At 40.8% G+C, this 10,863-nt stretch overlaps 1 protein-coding gene across 2 annotated transcripts in view; it reads right to left on the reverse strand.

Moving 5' to 3' along the window:
- Positions 1 to 4,368, reverse strand: part of LOC139583987 (ras association domain-containing protein 8-like) — a 31,488-nt gene extending 27,120 nt beyond the window's left edge. The window contains exon 1 of one of the 2 annotated variants that reach the window (XM_071415481.1): positions 4,042 to 4,368. The gene's annotated coding sequence lies outside the window, so the exon portion shown is untranslated. The remainder of the gene's footprint in view (positions 1 to 4,041) is intronic. The other variant, XM_071415482.1, reaches the window with a different exon arrangement.
- Between the last annotated feature and the right edge of the window lie 6,495 nt (positions 4,369 to 10,863).

A 10,863-nucleotide genomic window follows, 5' to 3' on the forward strand; every position in this document is an offset into this window, starting at 1 on the left:
AATACTTACTCACAAGGATTCCTAAATCATTGCTAAGAATAATGAAAATGACTGCAGTTTCTACTGGTCACTGTTTTCAGGCTGGTTGTATTGGTGCTAGCTAGGTACCAAGCTAAAGCTAGCTACCCCAGAAGTTGCGGTCAAACAAATGATGCGTTATTACCAACACGTATTGTAAACACATCGTTTGTGGCCGGTGTTTGCTTGTTTGCAGACTTTTTTGTACAGCTTTGACAGTGCTACTGTATCTTTCTTGACACGCAAAGACCCAAACGGCGTTCCATAGTATGTATGTCGTGAAGCTAATAGTAGTGACGCTATTACTGTGTAACTCCGGTAGGACAACATCTAAAAAATAGCGCACTTTGTAGTGTGTACCGGTGCTCGACCCGTCGGCGAAAGCCAACATCACCCACGACAGAGAACGGTTGATTGTCAAGGGCAATGAATCCCATTATCTTGGCTTTAATGGATTTCACCTTTGAGATGTCTCACTGAAATTGTCTTACTCTTTCAAATGACTACTCGACTTGTTGACTGCTCGATCCACATAGCAGATATTGTGGGCTAGGTTAGGAACGCTGTGTTGCAAGTGTAGCGCAACATTTTACGTTGCGTCATTACGTCATGTACCTACGTTATATAGGTATGCACAGTAGCTTTGACATCAGTTTTTAACATCGCTGTTAAACTAGACATTGGCTGATACCGATGTTGGCATTTTTAGCTAATATCGGCCGATTCCGATATGTTCACCGATATATCGTGCATCCCTACTTATCCAAAGGGGAGAGGTTGAAGGCCATTGAAGGTATGAGAGCAGAGATACACCAGAGGTAGGGATATATAAAAACAAAAGAAACATTTACTTCAACCCTATCCTGATTACAAAAAGTAAAACAGAGCCCATCCCCCCACAATCCATAATGAGTTATTTTTGTGCGATAGGGGGTTCTGGTGCTTACAAACTATTTCCATTATTGAACTTTAATTCAAATTGAATTTCCTGTTTCACGGCTACGTTGTAATTACTAGAAATGTATACACTCTAGTGTAATTGGTACCAGACTAGGCCTCTTGTGAAATGGATCCCCGTTTCCCAGCCATAGCAAGAGACAGATTCTGTTTTATTGTGGTGGTGGTGGGGACTCTTTTGTGTGTGTGTGTGTGTGTGTGTGTGTGTGTGTGTGTGTGTGTGTGTGTGTGTGTTTTGGAGTAGGCTGAGAAACTATGCCTTTAAATCTCCCCAGTTAGCCATCAAGTGCTGCCCTGGCCTTACTCTCATGTCTCATACACACAACAGATCTGGGTAGTTGGTCGTACTAGGGCCTCAGGCCTATATACCACAATGCAAAACAGCCTGGTATGCAAGACTGAGGAAGTTGTGCATAGAGGAGCTTTGGGGTGGGGGCTATTGGGAGGAGTTTCTGACCACAAACATCAGCACAATAAATATGCAGAGTTAATATCATGTGTGCAGTTATCTTTTCTATAGGAAGGAATTCCACTACATATCCATGCCAGTGCCAGGCATCCAGACAAGCTTGTATTATATGCCCCCCCCCCCCCGTCAAATGTTGTTGTTTGTGTCGCACTGCTTTGCTTTATCTTGGCCAGGTCGCAGTTGTAAATGAGAACTTGTTCTCAACTAGCCTACCTGTTTAAATAAAGGTGAAAATAATTAATTTTTAATTTTTATGAGAACTGTGGAGCCAGGTCGTCACATGGCACCAGCAGAGCACCGGCAGGCTATCTCCCTCCAGAGATGGGCCTTGATCCTGCAGCGTGGAGACTGATAACATCCAGAGTGTACATTCCTGGCTGGTGAGAATGCAATGGGCCATGGTGTGGAAATAAGGTTGGTTCTGTGCACAGCCCTCTGATCTCAGGGCTGTATTTAACATGAATACACAATAGATTCTACTCACAGCTAAAGGACTACATCAGTTATATAGTCTACAGAGTGCCAGGCTTTTTTTGTGGGTGATTTTGTGGGCTGAATATGTTTATATTGGGAGGAAGGAATTAGAAGGACTGTAGTACAATCTATGATTAAAAAACTAAGCTAAATAGGCTAAATCTTTGGGTAAATCTTATTATTGAATTACATAAAACAAGCATTTTTGATTTTTTTGATTTTTATAAACAGGAGCCCCACTCCCATTTCCACATAAATACCAAAACAAGAAAGAGGAATGAATGTCAGCAAGGAGTCTTGTGGTTGGTTCTCTAAAGTCTACTCCCTCCTCCACACTGCCAGCAGCAGTATCCTCTCAGGTCAGACCAGGTCCAAAATGGCATTAGGTTGACTACAATGATGAGACCTACTGCCTAAATAAAGTTAGTTACAAATAAATAACAGATTAAAGCTGCTATTCAGAACGAAAATACATGTTCTGCTTGTGTGGGTGGTGTCTCTGTATGTATGTTATACTAGAATTAAAGTGAAACAGTTCACATTGGATTGTAAAGTGGAAAACATTTGTATTTGTGCAAGTTTGAAATGACTATAAAATAAATATGTCTAGACAGTTAAGATAATACAAAAAGTTGAGTTAAGGTAATTACAAGGTAATTGGCTGAAGTTTGGCCCAAAAAGGTCCTGTAGTTATAAAAGGCCACCTGGAATATGCTGGAAGGGCCAAAAACAAAGGCTGTCTCGAGCTCACCCTTCCAGCCGAACACTTGTTCAGAATTCAGGCTACCCCCCCATCCATCCCCTTAATCCAAAAATCTCCAAGGAAAGGGAGTTTGAGACGTCCATCCCTCACCAGGGATTAAAACCAGCCCCAGTCACGCCATTGCCACGGTTATAGCCCCAGCTCCTGTAAAGCTTTCCATTAGGAACTTCTGGAGCCACACACTCCTCTCACCTCTCCCTCCCTAACATCAGGCTGGCTGGATATAACATCCAGACTCCAGAGTGGCCCTCGCCTCGCCTCCCCTAGTCGGGAGGTCAACACTGGCAGGATCCTGAACATCTGGACGGCACGTTTAGCCAGCAGAAATAATACCGCCTTTGTTTTTCTGCCATGATGGCTCTATAAGTGGACCAGGTTTGAAGTGCCAGCCTGATGCCGGGAGCAGAGCCATAGCAGCACCACTGACTGTGGCAATAGACTCGGTCTCCTGGCCTCTGCTCTGGCTAAGGGTTTGGAGGGTTGGTTTGTGCATGATCAGGACATGGGTTTATTTTTGTCCATGTTCTGGCGGTCTCATCAGTTCATCAGAGCAGTAATTGAACACATGCATTAGCACAGCTGTGGGATTAATGGAGATACTACAGCTTCTTAATCGAAGGAAAATGAAACCGGTTTTATGGAGTAGGCCTGTTTCTTTAATATGTTATGAATAAACAGACAGTGGTGTACAGTAGGCAGCCCAAAACACACAATACTCAGTTACTGATATACATTATCTACTGGCCAACACGGTTTGCTTCAACATCTGTGTAATAGCTGATTGTAACTGATGAAAGTGTCAATACACAGGGAGCACAACTACAGCTCTAATACATCATATCCCCCGAAATATTGTATTGGCCTACTCTACAGTTAGTCTCTAAAGTGGGTAACTGGAAATAGAATCATAGTCCCAATAAATAGTGTTAAAAGCTGAATTGTGAGTGGGAAATAGGCTATGTACACTCATAGGAAATTAGTAATTGGAGGAATGTATACATTATCAACCATTATTCAATGTTTATAAACATATAAACGTATGGGCTATAGTCTATTATCAGATAGAGAGACAATGCATGGATGTAGCCTATATATGCCCACAGAGTAAACAAGTCTGGCAAATTGCCCGGAATGCTGTACTATTGTTTTGAAAGTGTGATGTTATTTACGGCAAGAAAGAAACCGCGACATTGCAAGGGGCACAACTGTTCCACTATGCAACCTGATAACAATGTTTCCGTTATCCCTGCCCCGTGTTATTACACCTGGGATAATGTTGTGAAGGGGTAGTTACTTTAGAAACACAGTATAACGGGAATACTTTAACATTAGCGGGGAAACTACAAACGTAATCTCTTACCTTCGTGTTGTAGGTGCCGAAACACCAACAGAAGTCCCCCTCAGTCTTCTCTATTGGGACTGAAGTTTATGAAAAATAGATTCTGTAGAGGAATGCAATCTGCAAATGTGACTCGGCGGAAGCCTATAAATTACTTGTACGAACTGCGACAGCGTGACACGGTCCACAGCAAAGAGAAAACTGCATCATGAGAAAATTAGCAGCGTTGTAATATCCTTGACTGAAAGTTTAACGATGCACTGTCCCTGCTATAGCCATTGCAGGTTGACCAATATGCTGCGGAAAATTGCCTCTCCCCATTTCATTACTTTTGCTAGTAAACACATTGCATCGGAACTGTGACACCGCAAGGCATTATGGACCGTTTTAAAGCTGCAATACACTTCGCAGAAGAGGGGTACTCACCTAGAGGAGTGGGGTTCCTGAAGGTGGTCGGGTAGCCTTCTTGAGTAGGAGCCTTATGGTGACTATCAGGTATAAGAAAAAGTTATCTGGTATGAACTATTTATTTTCTGTATTTTGAAACACCTATTATCACAACCAGACACTCTATACAGTGCTCTTGTCAATGCATTGTTCTTTCATGGCAGAATATAGCCTACACACACAGAGTAACAACATAATATCTATTAAAAGCATTATTCAGGCTATAAGACCACATTTGAAAAAGCTTGTTCGTTCGTCATTGTGTATTTAGATGTTAAGTTATTTATATTCATTTATTTACAGTGCATTCGGAAAGTATTCGTAACCCTTGACTTTTTCCACATCTTGTTATGCTACAGCGTTATTGTAAAATGTATTAAATTGTTTTTATTCCTCATCAATCTACAAACAATACCCCATAATGACAAAGTAAAAACATTTTATTTGACATTTTTGCTAAAATAAAAACAAAGTAATGAAATATCACATTTACAGTTGAAGTCTGAAGTTTACATACACTTAGGTTGGAGTCATTAAAACTTGTTTTTCAACCACTCCACAAATTTCTTGTTAACAAACTATAGTTTTGGCATGTCGGTTAGGACATCTACTTTCTGCATGACACAAGTAATTTTTCCAACAATTGTTTACAGACAAATTATTTTACTTATAATTCACTGTATCACAACTCCAGTGGGTCAGAAGTTTACATGCACTAAGTTGACTGTGCCTGGAAAATTCCAGAAAATGATGTCATGGCTTTAGAAGCTTCTGATAGGCTAATTGACATAATTTGAGTCAATTGGAGGTGTACCTGTGGATGTATTTCAAGGACTACCTTCAAACTCAGTGCCTCTATGCTTGACACCATGGGGAAATCAAAAGAAATCAGACAAGACCTCAGAAAAAAAATTGTAGACTTCCACAAGTCTGGTTCATCCTTGGGAGCAATTTCCATATGCCTGAAGGTACCACGTTCATCTGTACAAACAATATAGTATAAAGTATAAACACCATGGGCCCACGCAGCCGTCATACCGCTCAGGTAGGAGACGCGTTCTGTCTCCTAGAGATGAACGTACTTTGGTGCGAAAAGTGCAGATCAATCCCAGAACAACAGTAAAGGACCTTGTGAAGATGCTGGAGGGAACAGGTACAAAAGCATCTATATCCACAGTAAAACGAGTCCTATGTCGACATAACCTGAAAGGCCGCTCAGCAAGGAAGAAGCCACTGCTCTAAAACCGCCATAAAAAAGCCAGACTACAGTTTGCAACTGCACATGGGAACAAAGATCGTACTTTTTGGAGAAATGTCCTCCGGTCTGATGAAACAAAAATAGCCATAATTGGCCATAATGACCATCGTTATGTTTGCAGGAAAAAGGGGGAGGCTTGCAAGCCGAAGAACACCATCCCAACCGTGAAGCACGGGGTGGCAGCATCATGTTGTAGGGGTGCTTTGCTGCAGGAGGGACTGGTGCACTTCACAAAATAGATGGCATCATGAGGCAGGAAAATTATGTGGATATATTGAAGCAACATTTCAAGACATCAGTCAGGAAGTTAAAGCTTGGTCGCAAATGGGTCTTCCAAATGGACAATGACCCCAAGCATACTTCCAAAGTTGTGGCAAAATGGCTTAAGGACAACAAAGTCAAGGTATTGGAGTGGCCATCACAAAGCCCTGACCTCAATCCTATAGAAAATGTGTGGGCATAACTGAAAAAGCGTGTGTGAGCATGGAGGCCTACAAACCTGACTCAGTTACACCAGCTCTGTCAGGAGGAATGGGCCAAAATTCACCCAACTTATTGTTGGAAGCTTGTGGTAGGCTATCCAAAATGTTTGACCCAAGTTAAACAATTTAAAGGAAATGCCCCCAAATACTAATTGAGTGTATGTAAACTTCTGACCCACTGGGAATGTGATGAAAGAAATAAAAGCTGAAATAAATCATTCTCTCTACTATTATTCTGACATTTCACATTCTTAAAATAAAGTGGTGATCCTAACTGACCTAAGACAGGGAATTTTTACTAGGATTAAATGCCAGTAATTGTGAAAAACTGAGTTTAAATGTATTTGGCTAAGGTGTATGTAAACTTCCGACTTAAACTGTACATAAGTATTCAGACCCTTTACTCAGTACTTTGTTGAAGCACATTTGGCAGTGAGTACAGCCTTGATTCTTCTTGGGTATGACGCTACAAGCTTGGCACACCTGTATTTGGGGAGTTTCTCCCAATCTTCTCAGCAGATTCTCTCAAGCTCTCAGGTTGGATGGAGCGTCCCTGCACAGCTATTTTCAGGTCTCTCCAGAGATGTTCAATCGGGTTCAAATCCGGGCTCTGTCTGGGCCACTCAAGGACATTCAGAGACTTGTCCCGAAGCCACTCTTGCATTGTCTTGGCTGTGTGCTTAGGGTCGTTGTCCTGTTGGAAGGTGAACCTTCACCCCAGTCTGAGGTCCTGAGTGCTGTGGAGCAGGTTTTCATCAAGGATCTCTCTATACTTTGCTCCGTTCATCTTTCCTTCGATCCTGACTAGTCTCCCAGTCCCTGCCACTGAAAAACATCCACACAGCATGATGCTGCCACCACCATGCTTCACAGTAGGGATGGTGCCAGGTTTCCTTTAGACATGACGCTTGGCATTAAGGCCAAGACAGTATTTCAGTTTTTTTTTTTTATACATTTGCAAAACTTTCTAACAACCTCTTTTCGCTTTGTCATTATGGGGTATTGTGTGCAGATTGCTGAGGATTTAAAAAAAAACAATTTTAGAATAAGGCTGTACGTAACAAAATGTGGAAAAAGTCAAGGGGTCTGAATACTCCCGAAGGCACTGTATATGATATTAAATATAATTGTAACGGTTGTCGTCGGGAGAAAGAGAGGACCAAGGTGCAGCGTGGTAAGTGTTCATCTTATTTAATGAAAGTGAACACTTCAAAATACAAAACAACAAAGTGAAAACCGAAACAGTTCTATCTGGTGCAGACACACAAAGACTGAAAATAACCACCCACCAACCCCAACAGAAAACAGGCTACCTAAATATGGTTCCCAATCAGAGACAACGACTAACACCTGTCTCTGATTGAGAACCATATCAGGCCAAACACAGAAATAGAAAATCATAGAAAAACTAACATAGACAACCCACCCAACTAACGCCCTGACCATACTAAAACAAAAGACAAAACAAAGGAACTAAGGTCAGAACGTGACAATAAGTCTATGATTCATGTAGTCTGGGGACATTAATATTCAAAGTCTGCAGCTGATTTTGATCATCTTTAGAAACTCAGTTAACAAGTATCTTAATAGTTTCGCAGTTATCTGCTTAGCTTTGCGCATCATTTTTACAGGACAGAAGACTATTGAAAGTCTGCCATGGAGGCACTGATTTAATACTGCATATGATTGAGTCAGTCAAGATTGCACATTACATGTTCTAATTACCACAAACACAGCTTACCAGAGAACTTCTTCTGATGTAGTCTGCCTATAGACTTTTAACTGGAATATATCTGGGTGACTGGTAGTGTACAGTAACCTTATCTTCACAGATATGATATGTAATTGAGCTAATGGACAGGCTTGAATCAAGGTGCCAGTGAGATACAGGGTTGGGTAGGGACCCTTGGTCTATACTATGGGATCAGTGAAATTCATTTAGCAAAACGTGTTTCTATTGGATTGGTGCATGCCACATTCTCAGGATTCCAACAAAGCGTGTCTCACTTTTGTGTGGACAATTAATTTGAGAGAAAATGTCAACTTTACAGATAGTGGCAATTAAAGCATGTAAAATAAATAGAACAAGAACACATAAATCTAGACTTCTCCTACACAATGTGTAGGCAAATTACACTATATCTGTTAATGTAACTACAACGTAAAAATACATAGATTTAAGAGCAACGTAATGTTACAGTCCTTCCACAAACTGTTTTCAACATCAATCTACAGCAAAAAGCTATAAATATGCACAAAGTATAATATATGCCACACACAAGACTGAATGAAAACGCTGATGGGGTATCGGCAATGGCATTGTCTGCGAGCTCATAAATGTACAACTACTGACCCCTTGTGGCTCCATCTAGACACAGTCTGAATGCCTCAGTCCATCCATTTGATATGTTATTTAATTTTTTCCAGAGTGTTTGAGAAAGTGCTGAAACTCAACACGTATTACTCTACAAATTAAATATGAAGTGTGAGCAGGCTACGTACTGCAGGCTTTGTACTGTCTCCACTATTGTGTAATAGCTATGCAATTAGTATCAAGATCTTTAATCTTTGTTAGGTAGGCCTTTAAGCAGTGTTTCAGATCAATTTCGTTTTTTTGCCATAGAACTGGTTCCTTGAAAGAATAATATGAAGGTAAAATAGTGCCTTAAGTGTACAAGCATGTCAAGCAGAGATAGGCAATTTTGATGGGAGTGGGAGCCACAAAAAAACGGAACTCATCATGAGGGGCCACAGTGGCTCGTGGGTCTGCAACTCTACACATTTTGCGGTAGGGTGGAGGAAAATGTTTTTAATATGATAACTGATGATCAATGGGCCCCACCCGGTCTGTAATTCGACCATGCTTACTACAAGTTCAGATAGCTGTCCGCTAGACTAATTTACCAATCTAAAAATAAATTGCTAATTGAGTGATTGCTGATGCACAATCAAATTTCGAATTGTGTATTCTATTATTTTAACTCTCAACAGTAAATTGAGACCCAGACTAAAGGGGGCCGCGGGCCACCAGTTGCCCATCCCTGATGTAAAGCATGACCTGCACATGTAAAATATTAGTTGCACCTATATAATCCGTTATGTAGTTGCAAAAAAAAACAACGTATTTTGAGAATAAATGCAACAACACTTGCAAGCACATAACATGATGTGTGAATAAATACAACAACACTTGCAAACATGTCAGTTGATATGTGAATAAATTCAATAAGATTTGCAAGCATGCAACTGAATTTGAGAATGAATGCAACTAATTTACTAAACTTGCGACTGGTGAATATTCCTCTGTGAATTAAAACTAAATTTGCCGATGTCGAACCTGTGCGCCCAGAGTTTTGGCACCAGTTTAGCGACTAACCTCGGGTAAAAGTTTTGCAGTTGTAAAAACAAATTCTGCCACCAAGCAGCAGAGAAATATACAAGCTCTGGGGGACAGGGCTTTTTCTTCCGACCAATCAGGTGAGGTGTTGTCATTCTGGAACGCGCTCTCAAGTTTCACAGGGTTCCGGTCTGGAAGCACACTTCCCACTGTGCTAAATATGTATCAAATTGTAAACATTTGTAGCTAGCTAAATGCTATTCACAGAATTTGAAAGCTACAACAAGGCATCGGTGTGAAGAAGATGAAGGGAATAATTAAAATGAGTGTTTCCACATAGCATAACCACTACAAAGTTAATGCTAGCTAGCTATCTAACTAGCCTCTTTTCTATTGGCATTACATGGCTTGCTAACTAGCTAGCATTAGAGCTTTTCTGGCTAGCCTGTATCTTGTGGTTATTATATTGTGTAACAGAGGAATAGATAAAGCTATGTACTTGTAATTTGGTTGAGACTAAAATCAGTTTAGAAAACAATTATTTGCTCTGTGTTTATTTGATGTGTAGTTGGTTGGCTTTGCTAGTTAGCAAGCTGAGATCTATGCTCAAGTTGGCTAATGTTAGCTGTAGAATCAAGACAAGAGGGGATGGGGAAGAATATTAAATGTGCAGTTGCTTCATCTGGCTGATGCAGTGCCCAGACGAAATGAGAGCTAACTGCTACAGAGATACGTAAAAGGTGAGATCTCTCAGATTCTATCTTGATTAGCTCGCTAAATGTCAATATCGAACCATGCTTTAAACTACAGATTTAAGGGCATTGAAGTGGTAAACATAATGGCATAAAATGGCAAAATGCAGTAAAGAGAATATACATTTACAATGGTTATTTCTGTATTATTATTACCCACATCAGCCCATTAAATATAACAGGTCTCCACTCTAGGATGATTTTAACAGTGAGATACCACAGCACTTAAGGAGCTCACAGACAACAAAAATATCCCATCAATATTTTCAACTGTCTCGGCTCGCTAATACAGCACCACACATTTCCATTTCTTAAAGGCGGATAAAATTCCTATTGAGACGAGTGGCTGGAAACAGCCGATGAATCTGCCAAAGTCTGCCAAAAGCTCCAGCACGGTCCGTTAAGATGAAATGTGTCTGAGCGCCTCTACTTAAACCTGATAGAGAGTCTAGCCTTGCGTAGTGTGGCGCTGTTGTTGACTCCCTTGTGAAGAGGAAGAAAATGAGCACCATGATCATAGTGAAGTAGAGGATGGTAGTGGTGATGATCTGCAGCTTGGAGAAGTAG

The sequence above is a fragment of the Salvelinus alpinus genome, chromosome 9 (assembly GCF_045679555.1).
Source record: "Salvelinus alpinus chromosome 9, SLU_Salpinus.1, whole genome shotgun sequence".
NCBI classification, from domain to species: Eukaryota; Metazoa; Chordata; class Actinopteri; order Salmoniformes; family Salmonidae; genus Salvelinus; species Salvelinus alpinus.